At 41.5% G+C, this 22,936-nt stretch overlaps 1 protein-coding gene across 10 annotated transcripts in view; it reads right to left on the reverse strand.

Moving 5' to 3' along the window:
- Window positions 1-22,936, reverse strand: part of FOXP1 (forkhead box P1) — a 383,611-nt gene that overhangs the window by 224,656 nt on the left and 136,019 nt on the right. Inside the window, exon 1 of one of the 10 annotated variants that reach the window (XM_019280345.3) lies at window positions 3,480-3,596. The exons of 8 other annotated variants lie outside the window; for them this stretch is intronic. The gene's annotated coding sequence lies outside the window, so the exon portion shown is untranslated. Of the gene's footprint in view, window positions 1-1,785; window positions 1,868-3,479; window positions 3,597-22,936 lie in introns of those variants that run through there. One more of the 10 variants, XM_020583776.2, reaches the window with a different exon arrangement.

A 22,936-nucleotide genomic window follows, 5' to 3' on the forward strand; every position in this document is an offset into this window, starting at 1 on the left:
TCCTGAAAGTTTTAAAATACCAAAACCTGATCACCAAAATAAGCACTCCTGTGCAGTAATTTCTTCTAAATACAGTGAACTGTAACCACCTAATACAGCTGTTCTTTCCCCTCAAAACTCCGAGTCACATTCAACTGCACACAGGCTGAAATATGAAATATGTCTTACTATTCTCATAATCATTATTTTCTTGTCCTATGCAGGAAAAGACACAGTCTGTGATTTTATCAACTGTACATTTCTAAGAGAAAAAAATAAATGTTTTTTTATTTAGTATTTCACTAATTCTGAAAATACAGGATGCACACTGATTGTGGAGAACAACATCTGATACCAGGGAGACTCGTGGGCCAGTCCTGCACTCAGGTTACTTTCCTCACCCAGTGCACTCAGCTGGGTTACTTGCACTAACACACAAATCACGTGTAGAACGGCTTTGAGGACGGTCAGTAGTAGTCTCTTCAGTTTTGTTGTACCTATTTTATTTTTAAAGAGCTATCTAGATACCTGAAAAAAAATATATTAGACTAAATACTTCAAATAATCTGAGAGAGAAATTTGTTTTCTGACCACCATCAAGGTGGCCACCTTTTATTGTGCAGCATATATTAAATCTCAAGAGGCATGGCACAGGAGATTTTCTATACCAGGAGTCATTACCACCTCTCCAGAAAGTGAAATGCAGGTGAACAGTAAAACTGTGAGAGACTAAGTGCACTTCTTCCACTTCGCTTTGAAGAGGGGGAAGTGGATTTGGTACAGGCCAAAACACAGGGATCTCAATTCGCTACCTTGCTGCTTCTCAGTGGAAGGAGGGAGCAAATCATACTGTATTTTCATTTTCAGTCATTAGCAGGCTGTTCAGAATCTCTGGCTGGTGCTTATTATTTATTCCAAACAGAAATAAAATAAAATAAAAATAAATAGCAGCACGAGGACAAAGCTATGCACAGCACATTTGCTCTTTTAAAATAACATTACCTTTCAAGTCCACCGTAACCTTGGAAAAGAATAACTCGGTGTAAGCCAAATCTACAAAACTAATCACGATCCATTCCTCCCCCGCTTTTTAACAGCTCTTACAGGGAACACAAGGGTGCAGTTTGCAGGCAAGTTGGGAACAGCTCGCTTCCAACACGGGATCTGCACCGCGATCGCTCAGTCCTGCATCTCTGACTGATGGATTGCTTGTTTGCCTCTCATGTGTGACAGCGCTGGCCCTCACCGAATCCATCCCAGGTGAAGGGAACGCACTCCCAGGAGCCACCCAGCCTGTCAGGTGAGGAGAGGCCATCCCCGAGCCAGATCCCATCTCCCTCAGCCAGATCCCACCTCCCCGAGCCAGGGGCCACCATCTCCCGGAGCCAGAGCCAGCCATCAAACGCCGCCGCCTGGCTCGTATCGCCAGATCTTCCCCGTTTCTTAAAATAACTCCCCGTGCCTCAGTGCCAGCCTTAACCATTTTATGCCTGTGCTACAACTCTCCTCCTGAAACTCGACCTCTCCCGGTGGCAGCAGCGGAGGGATGCCCGCTCCGAGCGGCGGCCGCGGGACTGCCGTGGCTGCGGGCAGCGGGGCCAGTCCCGCAGCGCTGGCCCCGCCGCTGCCCGGCCGGGACCCACCCCGGGGCCTCGGGCAAGGCTGGCGCTTCCCCAGAACGCCACTTTCCACACACGCACACAGAGCAAGGGGACACATTTCCGCCCCTGTGCCGTGACCCCGGCGCTGCTCGGGGGCACTTCCCAGCCACAGCCCCCCCCCCGCCACCCCTGTCCCGTCCCTTACCTGGCAGGCGAGTGACACTCCTGGTCGTGGTCATGTGAAAATATTTTCGAGGTATCCTTTAACAGCCTTTAAATATTGAAGCCTAAAAACAATATTTGCTGTTTTACCTTTTGAAGCTTTAACAAAAGCTTTGTTTTAGCATTTACCTCGGTGTGCAATAAGAGTTAATAATCAAATCCGTCCCAACCCCCACAAATGTTAAACAAAAAGATAAAAGAAATGCAAATAGCTATTGTCATGGAAAGTTAAAGTACCTGTCTGTATTTTTAAGTGAAAACTATTATCTCTATCAATCAAAATTTAAGAATACAATAGCACTAATCACACGAGGTGCTTTGACTGAGGTACTTTTCCTCATAAAAAGTTGTTTTTTTTTTTAACTGGTGCATAAAAGTAATACACTTACAATTAGACACGGTATTTGTAATTTTGTTATTTAAAAACCTCAGCAGTCTTATTGTTAATAAATGCCTCTGAGTCTGTAGGCTGATTCGTACCCAAGAAGACCAAAGTCCCTACATATTTTAATAAGGTTGATGAAATTTTATTCAGATTCTCACACTTTCCAACATGTGGTGGAACAGCACACTCTTCTGTTTGAGAGGAGTTACTCAAACGAAGGAAATAGTTAATTGGGAACCAAAACTACTACTCCTGGCCTCGCCGCACATTTTCCACATTTCTCCAAGCGCTGTCTGTGCTTCAACCCTCAGCCTCCAAGACGTGCCCTTTGTCGTCTTTTCTTTAATTTCTGATGCCAATTCCCTGCCGTCGGACCCCGACGCTCTCCCAACCCAGCACACATTACGTATACACTGTGTACATTGTGCAGGCACACCACACGGATTCTCTCCAAAGTCATTTTTAAAACTAATTTGTCCAGACGGAATCAGAAACCGAGCTGCGCAGTTAATAAGTGCAGGAGCGAGCGACAGTAATTACGCCTGTACTAAAAGAAAGAGCCCGAGATTAAAATACCTATAAGTAAATAGTTGAGGCAGGATGCCATTATGCAAACTCCACTCTCGGGGAGGGATGTCTCCCACACTGAGGAGCAACAGGACTGTCATTTTTTCCCCCTGCAATATCAGGTTTCCTACTCCACAGCTCTGGTACTCTGCATCATGGCTAACATCTCTAGTGTGCTATTAATATCAATGAAGAGACGATTCAATTTCCACATAAGAAAAACCTCCCTATTACAGCGCAGACATTCGAGTGAGGACCCTTGCAAAGGAAACAATAAAGACCAGAGGGTTGCTTTTTTTTCCTCCCCCCCTCCTCCTCCTTTTTTTTTTTTTTTTTTTTTTTTTTTTTTTTGCTGCTTCTTTTGCAGTTCTGCGTTGCTCACTGTTTGAAAGCTTTTAGCTAACAATGGAAGCATTATCTTCAGGACAGTTACAAAACAGGATTTGTTAGTACAAAGAATAATAACACCGAACTCATCCCCCCCCCCACCCTGCCACTTCCCCGCCCCGCAAATACCTGCCTATTGCAATATGGCATTTAGTACTTGATTCAGAAGTATATTCCAGAAAACACCTGTATTCTTGATCTAATTCCCTGCAACAAACTCCTTCAGCGGACTAGTTTTGCTCAAGGAGGTTTGGACAACTACAAACAAACAAATATTTTGTGCATTTATAAAATGGAACAGAAACAAAAGTATCTTATTCTACCGAGTGCAAACTTACCCATTAATGAGGAAGAAAAAGGCTTAGAGCTGTACAGTAATTCCCAACCAACTGCAAAAAGTTGAGAGTTTGAAAACACTAAAGCACTTTTGACTATCCAGCCTTTCTGTGCTTCAACACTGGCTGCAGTGTAAGGAAGGACTGAAGGTATGTGGTCTAAACACAACAAAAGCCACTGCCTTACTCTAGATTAAATATGCAGGAAGAGGCCCCTTTGCATAAACACAAACACTCAGCAAATGAGTAACTGGCTCAAATCAGACGCCTGCTGTGCATTCTACCTGTCCTGATCTCTGACAAGCTACACAGCTTGTTTAAGGGGATAGGAGCTGCAAAATCAAATCATAGCGCTAAATGCTCTGCTCCTCTGATAGTAAATAACAACAGCACCAACAACTCCACGCCAAACATTCATTTCTAATCTAAGCATTGCTCTGGCACAGAGCTGACTCGTGTGCTGTGCCCACTTTGGCTCAGCCACCCATCTCACCAGAGCAGAAGAAACACAACCAAACACCACCTGTAAAATTAATTTTCACTAACTGTACTGAAATCCAATACATTCCCAGCCCGGCCTCTTCTTCACAAGGATTTAAAATTAATACAGACTTTTGGTTGAGTTGACAGACTAAGCCTGCATTTGGTTTCACTGTCCCTGTTTTGCTTACTATATAAAAGACATTCCAGACATAGACCTATTTTGGCTGTTATGAATCACTACAAAATACACACCTATTTACTAGTTTATTTGGGGAAAAGGAAGAAATTTCTGAAGTGTTCCTTAAAAACATTATTTTCAAAATATTGCTCTCAAAAAACATTGCTTCCAAACTATATTTACTTCAAAAAACAACTAAATTAGAGACTGTGATAACCACCAAACACATCTAAACATTTATTATTATAATTGAATATACATAATTATATACTGTGATTTACTCTTCCTTCTAGAGAAATAAATTATTTTTTTAGTCTCATTTATCCTTCCAGAAATAGAACGAAGCAGCACGATTTTAAAGCAATTGGAATTCACCAGTGTCCCTTCCTAACTTAAGGAGTCAAATCACATTGACCTTTTATTGTAAGTCCTAGCTACATGTTGGTTTTGGTAATTTAATTATTTTTTAATAACTTGCAGTATTAAATGATTGCCATTGAAACACAAATAAGATTATACTCCTCTGCCTTACTCTCTGGTGCTCCAGACTACAGCGTAACATGGATGACACGACTGCGTCCGGCCCCGAAATTTCATTCTGAAAGAGCACTTACACACAGGCAGACACAGGAAAATTCAGCCTTTAAGAGATGCAACACGCATTTACTGGATTCTCAAGCATGTGTCATAGATTATTTCAAAGGATACTGGATATAACTCACAGTTTTAATGGGGATTGAGCGTGTTCAGTTCCACTGAGCACTTGTACAGTATGGAGGGAGTTTTTACTTTTCCTTGGATAAACTCACCAGGTTAAAGCACAAAAACACTGATAACGTGAGCTAGTCAAGCCTAACAGGATAAAAATCCTCTAAGAAAGAATCCTGCGAGAAATTTTAGAGCCCCTGTGTTGTTCACCATTTTTACATTGAAATGACCTTCCAAATAAGGTGTCAGATAATACGGTTCACATAGACGATACCGATCTAACCTTGATGCAAATAAACCATAGAACAAAATTTAATCAGTATATCACTGTGTAAAAGCCTTTGTCCATCCCAATGGAGCTTCTAATGACTGTTTTGGCAGTTCTGGCTGGTAGTTATGCCTCCCTGCTCATATATATCTCATACTGGTTGAGCAAGCTAATGGAACTGCTGTTAGTGGAATCCAATATTAATACCCTGCATCATGCAAAACTGGATGCAACTGAATATATTACACAATTACAGGTAGTATCTAATTCCATAGGTATTAGATACTGGTCTCTAAATTAATATTTTAATAGAGAAAGTGATACAAATGCTACATTTCAGGTAAGATATCTATGAACTCTGGATCTGCCGGTCTTCCTGCTGTAAGCCTGCTCTACACTCACACAGCACAGACACAGGACCCTGACAAAAACTGGCAGGCAAGCTTTAGATGCTGAATGACACATACTGATGCACAGAGTCAAAGATGTCATCTTCATACAAGCTCCACTAGTTATGAGCTTGAGAGAAAAATGAAACAAAAAAAAAAAAATCCAAAATAAAAAAAAAAAAAAAAAAAAAAAAAAAAAAAAAAAAGTAGGGGGGGAGAGTGGAGCAAGACCTCCAGAAAATAAACAGGGTGTACAGTTTCAAAGGCTACAGACACAGACATTTCATTGTTCAAGCCAATTATCAGTGGAAAATAATAACAACAGATGGATTCAGAGTCACTGACTTTTCATATGCACTTCATCTCTGCACAACAGATGATGAAATGCGAGAGCTATCTCGGAAAGGCAAAACATCTTTCAGTAAAAGAACTCTATACTCCAGATGGGGACCTTCTAAGGCAGCTGATTATCTTCTTATAATGTTGTAAGATAGACTTACTAAAACATTTCCAGAACTGATCAGATCAGATGAGCACAATGGCAGCATTATGAGGAGTAAGTTGCTCCAGTCTCAGACTTGTGACTGGACTACTCAGAGATTTCGATGGGGTAAGAGCTGCCTATCCCCATTTCCACATCAAGTACTGGCTCTAAAAAATGGCCCCAAAGCTGCTGCTCCCAGTCTGGGCAAAACATGGGGCTCGGCTTTGTGTGGAGAGGGGATGCAGACATGGGGCCACAGAAACAGTGTCAGCAGGAACTGGTCCCCAGTAAAAGTCCCACTACCACGAGCAAGGTGAGCCCCCTCACCTTCTGCAAACACACATTTCACACAGGGACACAAGCAGAGGACAAAACATGTTTACAAGCAGGACAGTTTCCACTATAATTGCCAGATGTAGAGGGAACTCATCACCTAGGAGCCTACAGCAATGTAAGCTGGGAGTAAGCTCATCCAAGTCAATGGAGTTACACACCCACAAAAACTGGTGCGAGGCACAAGAAAGACATAAATTCTTTCTTACAAAGCCTTTACAAAAACCCATCTTTTTATGGGAAATAAAAAATTGCTTTCAAAGGGAAATAACAAACACATGTAAATTTTGGTGGTTCCGGTGATAAGCAGTTCCAACAAATGTCACAAACACCTACCTAGCACAACCTTCTCCCACTCAACCTGAATACCACAAAGTATGTGTTTTTGATCACATGAATCAGGTAAGCCACAATCTCAAAACTTAAAATAAAAAATGAGTAGTGGAAAAATTAGCTCATTAATCTTTAAGACAACATTTCTTTAATGGAAGAATACTACATAAGTAGCACATTAAACTGAACTGGTTGCCATTTCCACAGTTTCTTCTTCAAAACACCGCAAGGAAAATCTAAAAAACGGCACGCTCTGTAAATCGATACCGCACACCGAGGGGGACCGATACACAACACACACACTCTGAACTTGCACCTACTGCTAATTTATTTCACAAGTTACAAAATATTTCTGAAGTAGGGGGCTGTTGGCTTCACAAACGTGAAGGGAAGAGATGAGTTTGTGGGCACAGCGTTTCCCCACTTTGTGAACTACTTTGTCAAAAGTAAATTCACAGGGGAACATACGAGCAAAGAGTAAATTTTGCCCAGGGCAAAATTCTGCAACTGCTTTAAGAAGCAAACAAGAACACAAAAGATGTGTAATACAACCATCTGGCTCTACTCATGCTATATCAATAATCCCCAAAATTTATCCCCACCCCCTTAATCAACCCACACTGATGCCACAAAACCAAATGGCATCACTTATGCTTCCTGCCCATCACATTTTGAAATGATATTTAATATGCATACAGTACATATTTGCATGTTAATCAATTTCTTTAAGAAAAAAATATTTTTGCTTCTTTAGCTATTAGTTCTGCTTTTTTCTACTTATTCACACCGGGATCTCTAAAACCACCAAGAAAGTCCTTGTGGTAACGATACTCTCATATCAACACAGCATCTCAGGTATCAGGATAATGTACCGGTCAAAATTTCAATCTCTTCTTCTCTCTAGTTTTGTGTCACAGTGTGAAAATAGCAGAGGGTGAATAATAACGTGCCAGCAAAATTAGCTGTTCAAGAAACACGGGTAAGCCGATCCGTTTTGAACTCGAGGTTGGATGCATTTCTAAGCATTACCCTATTTGGGATGCAGGGAAGGAGTGACAGAGGGAAAGCGGGGTATCCTATGTGTCTTTTATTTTGAAGATTTGCACGAATTTTTCAGGCCTCCCCCATCCAGGAGCCAGCCTGCTCATGAAGGAGGAAAATGGGAAACTCCTGGCTACAGACGGAGGACAAGCCTCCGCTGTGCTTTGCCTGAGCACCGCTCTCCCTTCCCACCCCAAGCCTGCAGTAGAAGACCACCTCAGGACAGAAAGCCATCCATGCAAAGTGTCCAAAAGGGTAGCTCCACGATTGCTTGGGGGAGGGATTGTTTTCTTGAGGGAAAATCACCCTCATAACCATCATGATTCATACCACGAGCGCACAACATGAAATCGGTACCAAAAACAACACTACAAAGACAGTCTCTCTCTGGTGCTTCACCGACCGATGGCCATGGCCCCAGGGGCTGACTCAGAGCTCCTCTTCTTAATCAACTTTTCTGCAACAACATACCCTGGCCCAAGCCCTGCCTCTCCCTGTGGCTGGCTGGCACGCTCCCCGTGCCTGGTGCTGCTCGGGGTACACGGCACCATGGGGACGGTGCCCCACAGCCCTGCTGCAACACGAACAGATGGCTGTTACACAGAGCAGGAGAAATACAAGCCCTGAGCACTCATGGCATAGGTGGAAATGTTTTGCAGTTATTTTCTTTGGAAATAAGCATACGTATAGCGGTTATGTCTGCTCCCTCATCCAGACTACCAACCTGAGATCACAAACACTTTGTTAATTTTTTTTTTTAAATCCACTTTTGGATTGCTTCTGCTGTTTCTATGGCTTGACTTGTACAGCCTCTTTGTAAGAATTGAAAACAGTCTCCCACAAACACACGAATGGGCAAATGGTTTAGAGAGCTAATCCACACCTGGGCTACGTAAAAGGGGCTCATATTTTCCAAACAGAAACACAACCCCTTTTATATATGAACCAGATTTGGATCCAAATGCTAAACCCTTCACCACATCCTACGTGGGGCTCTGCAATGGTCACAGGGAGTGGTGGTGGGTGCTGGCTGCGCTGATGGCAGCCACGGATGAGGAGCCGCCATGCCCTTGGACTTGGATGCAAAGGGCAGAGCCGTCCTTGGTTACACCACGGAGAACGCAGGGTAATCCCCATCCTGCACACGCCTCTTACAGAAGAATCTGGCCCTGTCTTGTTACTCTTGTTAGAAAAATGAAGGCTGTGACAAAAAATAGCTGAGAACTACATCTTGCCGATGCCAAAATACAATAATAACATGTTCAAAGATTTAATTTAGAAGACTACAAAGTCTAGCTCATACATCATAACACCTTGAAATAACACTTTAAGGTCAAATCCTGTGCATTTTTGGAAACCACCAAAACATAATGAAGTTTTACTTAAACACAGCATTTACATTTATAACGCATTTCAGATTCTTCAAGTAAGCTAGACCACATGCTAGGAAAATGTACTTCCCACAACATACAAATTAAGTCATGTACAGCCTTCCCTCCACAGGCTGAACAGCCACCGGCACAAAGGGAAGTCCTGTGTATGGATCAAAGGCAGCATGTGGACCTCAGAACATTATTTTTTATATTTTGTTTTTAATTGGCAAAACATCAAATCCCACTAGCAGTTTATTTTTGTTGCCTTCCTTGCCCCTTTCCTACCTCTCCCACTTATTTCACAACGGAACATTTTTAAACCACCAGAAGTCTTTGTGGCAAAGATGATGTCATACTGACACAAGATCAGGTGTGAGGTATGGTATGAATAAATACTTATCCGCAAACACATTTAATTTTCAATGGTTGGGCATCAAGAGACAAAGAAGTTCTTATGCAGACATATTAGCTGAGGATTTCATTTCGAATGGTCTGCATTTAAAAGTGCAGAACAACACATAGTGCAAGTCTAGAAGAAAAAGGAAAAAGAAAATCCCTACAAAAAACCAAAACCCCTTGTACCTTCCTTCTTGGTTTTGGGAAAGCAATGCACAGCTCTGCTCTTCATAGTAATAAATATATGGTGCTTGATTACTTTGTCTTTTAAGTCACCGATACCATACAGGACAATTGTCCTTTATGCTCTGGCAATAAAACTCTCCCTATGAAAATAAATATGTATTTTAGAGTAATCAAGCAGGAACTAATTTTGTACTTTTTCACAAGTAGCCATTTACTTTGGCACCAAATGCTAATGTGTAGAAGAGAACGCAGTATATGCTCTAACCCAAGAAAAATTAGACTTGAAAATTAATACACAGTGGAAGACAAATTTAAAGCAGCTTTCTTGTGTTCTGACATAAGAATATAAAAATGACACGAGCAACTAAAGATTAGTTTACATACTTTTCAATCACAGCTGCCGCTCAGTAACCACAATACCTTTAAAATGACATTCCACCAAAACAGATATGGTTTGGCTGCAACAGCAGCAAGACACAGTTAACGTGAAATTAAAAGGGCATTTTTTATTTACACACATCGTGCAGCGCTGAGCCCCAGCACAATTACAATGGCAAGATTTTTAGCATGATTAATTTGGAAATAATCTAGTGATAAATAGAGTGCAATGCAAGTGATTCTGCCGAGCAAATTTTTATCACCAGTCTTAGATGTCAAAACACAGTTTCAGGGACAGAGAGAGAACGAGTCACATCTTCTTGGTTAATATTTAATTGGGTGCTAAAGATTCCTCCTAAGGACCTCTGAACCATCACTGACAGCCCCACAAGATGTCCCTGTCTGTGAAACAGATACCAACCCTTTCTGTATAAACTAACATTAAATTTAATCAAACCATTCAATTAATAAATCACTTCAGTGGACATTGCAGCCCAAGCCCTGTTTAATTACATAATTTTAAAAATATTTGCACACTGCAACCACTAAGATTGGCTCTGAGGTTTCATAATACACACTTAACACTTGAGTTGGAGAACAAATTTATTTAATAAATGCAGAGCTAAGTACAATAATGCCACTCCACTCAAACTGCAAAAATCACTTAGCATCTCCTGCGAGAAAAAGCAAATAAACTTTTTACTTATTTAAACGCACGTCCCCACGATCACCAGCTCTGGCAGAAGCCACCTCCTTTCTGCCCTTGTCCCTGCAGTCAGTGGGATGCCCAAGCCCAGGAAGGGGTAGCAGAACTGGTGTCCCCCACCATGGCACAGAGCATCCCCTCTGCTCCACCTTCACATGGACTCCCTGGCCTCCCTCTCTCCTTGCCCTCTGCCTCCATTCTTTCCTCCTTGCTTTTCACTCTATTTCATCCTGTGTTGCTCTTCTGCCCCTTGTTCTCTGCTGTTTATTGGTGTTCCAGCTCCCTCTCCCCATTCCCATCTCAAGCTCCTGCCCTGAGTTTCCTACACCTGCTCTCTTTCTCACTACCATCTGAGATAGCTGAGGTGAAAAAAGCTAGCTGGGAAAAAACCCACAACAAACAGGACAGAGGGAAGAGGCTGGGGAGGAGAGCAGGGAAAGAAAACAGTTTAGTAAGGTCAAGCAGAACTACACAATTTCCAGCAACAGCAAGAGATGCTCCAGAGCACTAGGATGAAAAATAAAAGCCATGGACCAAGTATATTACATGAAGCAGGATTCAGGTTCTGGGATGGGTGTAATGCCTGTATTTGCAGAAAAACCCTGTGTATCCAAAGAAACCTGTGTTACTGCCATATATAACTAGGTGTGACAACTTGGGAGAGGTTGAAATACATATGGACCAAGCGGTGGCCTTAAATGAAGGGGGAAAAAAGCAAAGCTAAGGGTTTGTCACAGCTTGGAGGCACAGCTGTGTGCACTCATACAGACTTTGCATTCATTCATATAGAGCACAGCTTTCAGGTCCTGTGGTTCCAGCATGATTTTTGGACGAAAGTTGAGACTCAAAAATAAATAAGTCTATATTTGGCCTGCCCTGGATTCGAGACACTCTCAATAGTACTTTGCATAGAAACAATCTGAATTAATACAGGCTAAGTTTTCGAGATTATAATATTCTTTACCAAGCCAATGGATGCACCTCTAAAATTCACTGCCCTGACAAATAGTAGAGCTCTTGAAAGTCTGCTTGTATTAGTTTTATGGATCTATTCTACTGCTTAAATCAGGTCTCATTAAAATTACCATCCACACAAGTTCTCCCACTGGGAAATCTACATGCCAGAGCTACTCCAGTTCCGCAGGCAGTGCTCGGAGGGGGTTGCATATTGCAAAATAGCTGCGGACATGGCGGGGGGAGGACAGGCAGAAGAACAAGAGGACTTCAGGACAGCAAACAAGTGACTCCTTACCCTCCTCTGATTTTAAACGCTGCAACTTTTGCTCAGGTGGTGCAATTGCATCCATGAAAAGAAATGCTACTGCCAGAAATTAAACCCGGGCGGGGTGGTGTAAAAAGTGCCCCTTGGAAAGCCAGATCAGGCCTCAAACATCCATTTTAGTGTTGGAATGGCTAAATATGCAAACACTGCACCTGACAACTTACACTAAAGCATATGATCTGCACACTGCCCTTCCAGTTTAATTTTTAATAGTAACAGTACTTAAATCTCAGCATTAATGTATTAATGTTCAAATGAATACAATTAAAGGCATCTCTGTTTTCTTCAGTGCTAACGACCTGGAAGATCTTTCTCCCCTTCATATTTGCGGGGATTATTACAAATACATTCTGTAGCCGTTGTTTTGGCAAAGAAGCAAAAACCTTTGCCTTTTAAATATAAAGTAACAGGAATAATGAATAATATATCTTCTGATTTTTGTTCTGCCATGACATATATATAATGATATATAAAATGTTCATTTATTATTATCACACATCCGAGGGAGCAGACATACAAAATTACTTTTTTTTTTTTGTCTTATAAGGGTCATTTATCATACGGAACATCCTCCAAATAGGTAGTCCTAAAATCTCAATTTACAAAGACATTTTTTAAAGCTGAATTCTTCAAACAGGGCTACTCTCCTGATGGCTAAAATAAAAACTTTATGATACTAAAATAGCTGGATTTAAGGAGGTAGAAATGCTCTGCATTTTGTTTTAGAAGATCCTGCCCCAACAAATTAATGCCTGCCTATTATTTTTACCTAGATCCTACCACATTTATTAGTAACAAAAGCACTGCATGACCCTCTTTAGGCCAAATTCAGAAAAGAAAAGCATTTACTAAAAGAGCATTAATTTTTATCATAGCATCTGTGATCTTTGGGTGGGGAAAGGAAACACCATAAAGAATGAAATCTGTATATACACAATATCAGTCAGATTTTAACACTTAAGCAGAATAATGCAAAGCTTTATTTCTTTTTGATGTTAGCAGGCTTTTCCTTTTTTTTTCCTTTGCATTCCATTTTTCAATATGTAAAATGACAAAATGCAAAAAAACAACAAAAACACGAAAATGTGCTTGTTAGGGCTGGCCTAGTTTTTTGAAACATGCACAAAAAGAAAACCCACTCATACGATCTTATTTTAATATGTAATAGAAGAATCTGGCAAACATTAGCCAGAATAAGTCTAGCCAGCGAATGCAGACTAACATACGAGTCTGCTGCTGCAAGGCAAAAGGGAAATTGGATCTTGTTCTTCCAACACAGAAGAGCAGCATCTTCCACCTGAAGAGTACCAGTGCAGGAGCCCAAGGTAACATGAGCTCCCCACTGCTCACACCAACACCTCACCTCCTTCTTGGCTGGCAATTTCCAAACAAACCCCTCTCAGCTGTCCCATCTCCAGTCTCTCCTCAAATCAAGAGTGAATGAGTATCCTCCCCTCAGAGTAGTGGCTGTGCTCACTCCAGCACTGGCCGTTGTCATCTTGGGAAGCAATACCCAGCAAAATCCCAAGCAGTGACAGAATGCTCTTTTTGCAAAATTTCTTTGTGCCCAAAAATCTGCTCCAAGCCATGCAGCTTTGAAGCGGTACCTAGAGAAAGAGCCAGACATAAAACTACCTCCAGGGGAAAAGAAAAGAAATAAAGAGATAATCAAGAAAGAAAAAGGGAATGGGAGAGCTGGAGTCAGCACAGCTAAAGACTGATGAGGAGGGAAGTGGAGGTGGAGGACAACTACAAAGCGCTTAATTATAAACCTAAAAATGTTCGAAAACCAATGTCACGCTAACAATTTGCGTATTTTGGGATTACCTACGGATGAGGAAGGTTCAGCTTAATCAGCTATCTGTGCAAATGGATCCCCAACGTGCCAAAGCTGAACTCAATGGACAATCCCGTTAGAGTGGAAAGAGCACATGAAACGCCCTTGAGAAACGTGGCTAATGCCACAAACACTGAGGAAACAATCGTTAATAAATTCTTCCATTTTCAGGCTTAGAAGGCAAAGGGCAAATGTTGAAAGAAGCAGAAGATGGGAAGGGCATGGCTAGGCTTTATAAGAAGTCCATTTCATGTGTGACATATTCCTGAGCCAGGTCTCACTCCTCAGATTAAAAGCAGTATTTTTAACCACTAAAAAAAGCCTCCCAAGAGGGAAACAACTACATTTCTCCTTTAGGTCACCTAAATTTAAGATCTCTCTCCATCTTCCAGGATAGCAGACAACAGAAGAAAACTCTATAAATACAGAGAATAGGGAATCTTCATAAAAAGAAAAATAGTGCAAGAAGTATCTATTTTAAAAATGTGTGAATTCAGGTATCAGAGGCACTCTGTAAAATGCAAGTTAGGACTTTCCCTTTTTGATCAACACCATCCCACAGGACAGAAGCTACTCTCATGTCCAACCACATCATGTTGGAGATTCACTTCCTCTCTCTTTAGCTTGTATTTACCCAGGAAACACACTCTGGACCACTGTGTATGGAGAAGGTCACTAGCAGAAGTAAATTGGGGGTGGAGAATTCCCCAAAACCAGGTTACACACAGACACACATGAGTTTGACGACTGCTGGAAGACCAGATCTCAACCTGCCACCTGTTAGGCACAGCCCACACCGTGCACTGCTAGGATGCAGCATCAGGAGAAGGTCCATGTGGCAGGACAAGGCCTGAGGAGCTCTGCACTGCTGCCATTACCAGCTGTACACAGCCACGCAGACTTCAAAGACCCACCAATGATACTGCAGGGCCCAATCCTATCAGCATCTTATCCATCCTTACCACTTAAAACACATTTGTCACTACTGGCAGAGGACTCTGGAGCATCTCCCCTGTGCCCCAAGGACCAGGCCTGGCTTCAGGGACCACCCCGCACCGACTCCTCTCCTACCTGGGTCTGATCCAGGCGCTCACACAGCACACTTACACATTTTCTTCTCTCTCTCCCCGAAGCTTTGGTAACTGAAATCTATTATGATATCAAAAGGTAGCTGACAACATAAAATGCATCCCGCTGAGTTGATGCCGCACACTGCTAAATTTACAACAACATAAGTATCATAAAAATTATAAGAACTGCAAATTAACCACTGATTTTTTAGTTCAGTGACATAAATAACAGTAAAGATCTGGAAAACTTCCAAACATCTTTACAACTGTTTAATTTGTCAAAATCTATCAAGTGTATTTCAACCACAAACCTGTCCTCTGCAGTGCATGAGTTTTCACATACTTATGCTGGCATCAAAGGCAGCAAAAATAAAGCTTCTGTAATTACTGTATTCTGATGCACCTTTCTAGTCATGCTTTTATTTCTGCTTTTCTTCCTCTGTACTTCTCTGTTGACACTGACAGTCAGCAGTGTTTTAAAAACATTCACACTAAAAAAGACAAAAAATCACTACTGCTTTCCACTCCTCCCAGGTTTGCTCGGGATACTCAAGGCAGCACATCGCTTTGTTTGCCCATTGGAGTGGTTTTCCACTCACGTGCTGCGCGTTCCTTGCAACACTTGCGTCAGCAAACCCTTTTATTTACTCCTTTATTTGTGCACCAAGCTCTGCAAATGCAAAGCCACCTTTCCGGCAGCTACAAGAGAGCAGGCAAAGATCAACAAAAATAATAAATTTTATAGGCTCTATTTCTTTTCCTACGGGAGAAGCTCATTTTTATGTAGCTATTTATTTTGTATGGCTAAATAGCAATTATTGTATTTTCTAAGACATAGATTTATAAAAAGAGTGCATTTCTTTCACAACCATTGCAAGATTAACCAAAGTCCAAAGTGTTGAATTGCTGATACACAAAGTTAGATCTTTCTGAAAAATAATACACTATGTATTTCTATTATTTAAATACTTGGGGGCTGTGAATCTTCTAAGTCCCCAATGCTCTGCCTGCCAAGAGAGCTTTGACCATGGCACCAACCAGCAGTGGAGAGGTTGCCAGTGCTGGCGCCAGCACAACAACACAGAAAGAACTGGCCAAAATCTTTTTTTGCAGAAAGAACTGGCCAACATCTTTTCATGTGATATTTGTTGCCCTACATGTGGGTTCGCACCAAGAAAATTCATATACCACTCCAGCTGCTGCGAGGTAGTTGCTCTATAAAAAATAATAAATCAAGTAGGTGCTGAGAACTGACAAGACTCTTCTGTCACATTTTTGCTTTTACAAAGGCTTCCCAAGGTCAGGGCTTGGAGAAGGGCTTTTCCCTTGGAGCTGGCTCCATTTTCCTCAGGAGCCATTTTGTATCTTTCCTGTATGTAAAATATGAAATATTACAGGAACTAATTAAACCTTCTTAAATGGGAGAAACTAATAAATCCTTCCTTCTAATGATACTGAAGTGCACTTGTGAGTGACTGCACAGAGCAAACACACTTGCTGCATTTCCACAGGCGTGAAAGGCCCCTTCAGAGGCTGGCAGGGTGTGGCAGGGAAGAACTGGTTACCCAGAAAGTCCCATGTGCTCCCAACTAACCTCAAAGGTTCATCTGCGCTCTAGAGCTGACAACCCCATCATCCCAACCAGCCAAGGGTTGGTGACTCCATCACTTGTGGACCATAAGGGTGACGTGGCTCTGACTCCTGGGCTGAGCGGCACAGCACATTTTTTAGAGGGCAATATCTGCTGGGGTCTGTTATTCCACCCAAGACACAATCTCCACACAATGGCTATCCATATGGAAGCAGGAAAGGGAGGTTAAGGACTGGGTTTGACACAATAGGTTAAACTCAGCCTCCATTCCCAGTAAATTATACAGTAAATCTCTTTATTCTGTAAGGGCAAAATAGAATTGCTTACAGTTTGTCTTACAAATGGGATTTATGCTTCAAATACAGAAAACCAACACAGAACATAGCGCAGCTCTAAAAATTAAGCATCCAGATATAAAAGGAAATTTTAAATTAATTTTCCCACTGTGTTGTTTGCAAGAGCAATACACATAAATGGCCACAACTCATTCAGTGACACCCAGAGGTACCGTACAAGCGCTATGGAGCAATGCAAGTAATTCGAAGTTCTTTGATTAAATCTCACATAATTGCACATAACTGGAAAAAAATCACAGCAAGTTGGCTTCACATATTGTATTGCATAAATCAGAAGTGATTCCCACAAAATCTCTCCTTTCCAGACTATTTTATCTAAGCAACATATAGCTGTTACAACAATTTTTGAGTGATTTTGATTCCCATTGTGGTATAATGAGTAATGAAGAAAGCACGTTTTTTTATTCTGGTTTGCACTGATGTGTTTCTTCTTTGACTAAACCCTTGGTGACTCAGTTCTACCGCTTCACAACAAGGAGTTCTCATGTTTCCCTCTACACAGGAAAAAAGAAAATAAGTCTTCAACTATCCTGTTCTCAGCTCAAACCAAAGCGCAGGCCTTGGGAGCTCCTATAATTTGTGCTGCCCACTGCAGTAAGACCCTAGGCCAAGGGGCTGTGCTAACCCACACCCAGCAAACAGAAAACATCGTCTGAAGACAGAAGTGCCCCAAAACTGAGTTCTCTGCAGAGAAAAGGAGACCTTCAACATGAGCCTGAGGAATGTTTCTCACTCCATGCAGGGGAAGATGGGCTTGGCCAGAGTGACTTCCCTCAAAACTCAGAAGCCTGGCACAACAGCTTTCTGCAATCATCTTTCTCTGGCATTCCCAGAAAGGGTGACCACAAAAACTGCTTCTTGCACTGCAGAGAGAACGGGCCTTTTTCTGTGCTCAGCACCAGCTTTCCAGCCTTAAGTTTCTCTTTCCAGTAACATGCAATGCTAACACTTTGTGCTACGTGGGGCCTAATATTTTCAGACCTGGAGACTTAATTACAATCTACTCTAATTAGCATATGACACTAAAGTATAAATAACATTAACCAAAAAAAAGCCCTGATTGAGATGGCAAGCTGACGACCAAATCAATAAATCAACAGTAATCTTTTTCCTTAATCACAGCTGCTACTCCACCCTTTTTATTGATCTTTTTCCTTTTTTTTTTTTCTTTATTTCACTATAAATCTCCTGATTCTTGATTGAATTTGTTCAAAACAATTGCACACTTAGCCAGGATAAGCAACAATTTGGTTTTATAACCCTTCTCATGGTAGCAGCTGCACAGTGAGTTGCCTGATGTCAAGACCAGCCTTTCATTGTGCAGCTTCTCCTTCTCCTGAAGCTCATCCTCGATTTCACAATCCAGGGGATTGGTGGTCAGTCAAGGGTTGGTCTGTCTCAGAAAGAGGTAACCATGCTAGACCTGATCTCCCCCTCAGCCACAATGAAGTTTTCATGCACATATTTAAAGAAACTTTCATTTAACTGTCCTGTAATCTGAAAGCCAGTCAGAAATCCAAACCATGTATTTTCTTTAGACACATCTGTTGATCAAATAGTTTACTCCAATGTTCTCTACAGCATCATTATGGTACTTGCACATGTTCACCCCAAGTATAAATCTTCAGCATGTCCTACCTGACTCTGCAGCAGCTTTCCTGGAAACAGCTTTATTGTGTTCTAGTAAACTTCACTTGTGTTATTTATTCGCCTTTAAAAAAGAAGCAACACTTCACTGTACTCATTCCTAGCAAAGACAAGTTTCTGCCTATCAAAAGACAAGTTTACTGCAAGGACTCTTGTGATAATACTGATAATGGGTAGAAATTACACATTTTTATAAGGGAGAAGACAAAGCACTTCATGTTTTATAATAGTTGGGCTGATATCATAGTTTCACCAAACTGTGCTTTCAGACAAAATTATAGCCTTCCCTCCCAAGTGACCTAACCTGTAAGTATTTAGGGTAGATATAATGGGGCAAACTGTCAACTACAAATCAAGAGATGCACTGGCTTCAATGGAGATTTTGCAATTGGCTTCCAAAGACTTGTAAAGCGATGCTCTAGCCCCGTATTTTCAGTAAAGGAGTAAGTACTACTGAAAGAAAACTAATCAGGCTGGAAAAATCACCAAATAAAACGTTAAAAACTGGCAAAAATGAAAAAAAAAAAAAAAAGAGAAAAAAAAAGGAAAAAAAAAGCCTTCAGGTTGCAAGCTGCAAAGGAGCTAGCATTTTAATAAAGACAATAATCACAAATATTACTGAACAAAGGAAAAGGAAACTGAAACATGCCAAGAAAGATAATCAAGAAATGCGCTTATAGGATGCCAGTCCAACTGATTAAAGATCTTCAGAAAGCAGGATATCCCACCTAGAGCCGTTAAGTCTTATCTGGATCCTTACACACCCACACCCCTGTCAACAGCAGATCTGAGGATGGAGAAGAGGAGCCCATCCTTCTTCCTTATTACTTCTGCCCCTCCTTTTGTCTGTGCCCAGTGTAGCTGCTTCTCACAGCCTGTCAGATGTTCGTTACACAACCTTTGCTTAGGTTAAAGCAAGACGGAAGCTGCACCCAGTAATTTTTTCCCCCATGGAAAAGGAAGCAAGGGAAGAGATGCCAGGCCGGGTGTGTTTTCGGAAGCGGCAGGTCCCTAAAGTGGGTGAGGTGTACAAATGATCCGACACGACTCGGGAACACCGTGCAGCAGGTAACAGCAAACAAACAGCAGTAGCTAGTTAATGATGATCTGCAATAACGTCAGGGAGACTTGTTCCCATGTAAGTAACCTGCCACGCCGGGGATACAAATTGTCTGGGATTTGATAGCACCTACTGCAGAGAGCAGCGTTATCAATGTGCTCGCGTGCTCAGATAAATGGAGCACTATTTCCCTGCGCTGGCGCTGTCACTTTCTCCGGTCTGTCAGCCCCTTTCTTAAACCAATTGCTATTTTTATTACACTCCTTAAAATATGAAGCGGGAGACTCCTTTTCCTGAAATACACTGGGCTAGATAGATGACGCCTTTTAAATAATATTCTTTTCTTGCTGGCCCTGATCCTTGCAGTGTTGTTGCTTACTTTGGAGGGGGAAACAAAATAAAAGTGGCAAGCCATATCTCTCCATTCCAAAGGGAGTGGTTTCCCAAGAAAAGCATAGTTTTGTTCCCTTGCTATTTCCTTTCAGCACTGCAGACAAGCAGGCAGCAGACCCGCTACTAAAACCGACCCCAGCAGTTATGAACCAACGCTCAATATACACAGAAAATAGTTTGAGGGCAGCAGGTGGCATTTGGGGGGATGTTAATGGGATTTGTCACCTCTAAATTCTGGATTTGGTAAGAGAAAAGGAAAATTATTGGTAAACTTTAGACTTTTCAAAGTCTAAAATTAGGTGAGATGCTACTGAAAAGGAAAATAACTTCCAGCTTTATTTTAAGAACTGGAATTGGGCTTCCTGCTTCCATTGCTGCAGTTCTTCTAGAAAGGAAGTTGCCCGCAAGTAATGGACAAAATACAGAAAACCTTGTGGATTCAAAAATGCTCTCCTCACCCTTCTGTAAAAATAAAATCCAGAGGCTGGTGAAGCACACTGGTTCCACTGTAGTAGATACAATGCCAAAGAGAAGGGGGAAAGCGCTCCCTGATACAATAGGTCATTGTACTCCCAGATCTACCACATATGTTACTCCAAGGGCTCTCAACCTTAAACTTGGAAAGTCTAAGACACTGGAGCCATGATATATAAAGTAAGACCCAAGTTTCAAATATTTGATTTAGCAAAGTAAATATGGTTGTTTTTATTGGGTGCAACAAGCATTTTTCACAGAGTGAAGAATTATGGTAAACATCTGCTAATCATACTCACAAAAGAGGTCATTGTGTTTAAATCCAAGGTCATATTAATAGCTATATTTAATTAATAAAACCCAACAGTAATATTACACAAGTTTCCAACAACGTCTGCTTCCTGACACTCAAGGCCCTATTCATTAATGGACCACTTACATTGGTTTTTCTTGATATTGCTGCTAAACTCTTACAAAGCTTTTAGGCCATACAACAGAGGCCTGACTTAGAAGTAAACTGCATCATGTTATACTATATGTCTCTGGGGTATTATACCATGTGGATGTAGTTTGTGAACACATGAGCTAACAAAAATACTGGAATATGTGATACTCCATGAAGGTGGTCTTGCACTTCCAGGTTCCTATGTCTTCTCCCATGCAATGGAATAGGTAAGGGCACCACATCTGCTTCTGAACAAGGAGATAATGTTCTTTGTCAAGTTATTCATTGCCCTAGGTGGAAGTCAGAGCTGCACCTGCATTTCATGAGACCTTTACTGGTTCAAAACAATGAAAGAACAGAAATCCCAGCTTTTCAAGAAAAGTTGGATTTCTTTCCTACTCCCAGCCAGCCCCTGGTTAAATCTGGAAGGAACGGTTTCTCAACGTGTTTACAAGTTGCCCAGCCCTGGTGAATTATTGCCCAAAGTGAACCGAGTGTTTTCACAGTTCTAGCCCATTTTGCCTGTTAAGAAACAAGCTGTTGAAATGTTGTTGAGCTCAAACAGAAAAATGAAGCTGGTTTTCGCTTACTCAGGTGTTAAACAGCACAGCTTTTTTCAAATCTGAGGAGGTGTCCTGGATGAAACTGATACAAATGAGAAATTACTCAGACCTTAGAACTTCTAATGTTTGATTGTTTAAATTTAAGGAAATTGAGATCTATTGAAAAGCAGGTTTTCTTGCACACCCAGAATTTCTCATCTAACTGCAGTCACTGATGTTTATAGATTTTTTTCTGTGAAAGATAAATCTAGCTTGTTGCATGAAAAATCCTCGAATGCACTGATGTTTATTCACTGAATTTCCATATCCTTTACACTTGAAGTTATTTTCTCTTTTCCACAATGTATGTGAAAACCATGACATTTTCTATCTTCTACACAAGTTCCCCACACCATACTGCACCATCTCCATGTTATTATATATATTGCAGTAATGCCATTTCCAATTCATTACAAAACACTTTCATGTACCAGATGTCCCAGCTTTGGTAGGACCGAGTTATTTTCTGCCCAACAAGTCCTGAAGGCAAAAATAGTTGTTCCTGTATCTTTGTACACAGCCAGGCCATTTCATCTACTTGTGTCAAACTTCCACCCCAACAGACATAGGTGCTTTGTCTTACCCTATTTTTAGACAAATTGCAACTGAAGACAACTGTGGAAGTCTGTGTTATGTACATGGCCACACCACTGGCTATTGAATCCTGGTATAAAGAAAGTTGGAAACGGGAAGTTCTGGTAACTCAGTTCTCACATGGCACTCCTATTTTTTATGGCTCCATGTCAAGCCAGGTGGATTCTCTTAACATCTCCTGTCCTTAAATCTACAGCCTAAACGTTTTCCAGAAGCCTGGATTTGTTCATGCCTAATATAACCCTGGCACAGGAGCAACAAAAGCAGCAAAAAATCACCCTACCCACAGCTTAGTTCATATCATGGCCTGCAGTACCCAAAACCTCTTGTCTAAAGCAGAGGAAGAGAGTCAGAAGCTGTTCAGCAAGCTCTGTGTAATGATCCTCAGTGCCTTCTCATTATCCTGAGGACACATGGAGACCTTCAGACAAACAAAAATGAATCAGAGGTATTTTGGGAGAGGTCCTTGACATGGAAAGCTGAGAAGGAGGGTGGTTGTAGAAGGGCAGAGCGGGGGGAGGAGAGTGTAAAGGTGAGAGTGAGACATCATCTGTTACCCTTCTGTGCAAACATACATGGGGCCAGCAGCTCTGGACACAGCCAGGAACTACAGGCCCTCTGGATCAATGCCCCCATGTTCAGTCCCACCCCAAGAATAAACTTCTACCAAGTCCAGAACTTAAGGAAGGACCACACCAGGCTTCACTAAATTTAAAGTCAGACACCTCACAGAGGAGCTTCTTGGTGGAACAGAAAGATAAACCAGCAGGTGAGTGTAAACATAAACTCATAGCTTTGGAGAGTACCTTTCAAGAGCATCAGTAAACAGTGGGTAATAAATCTTAGTCTAAGT

This window comes from Corvus cornix, chromosome 12, assembly GCF_000738735.6.
Source record: "Corvus cornix cornix isolate S_Up_H32 chromosome 12, ASM73873v5, whole genome shotgun sequence".
Taxonomy (NCBI): Eukaryota; Metazoa; Chordata; class Aves; order Passeriformes; family Corvidae; genus Corvus; species Corvus cornix.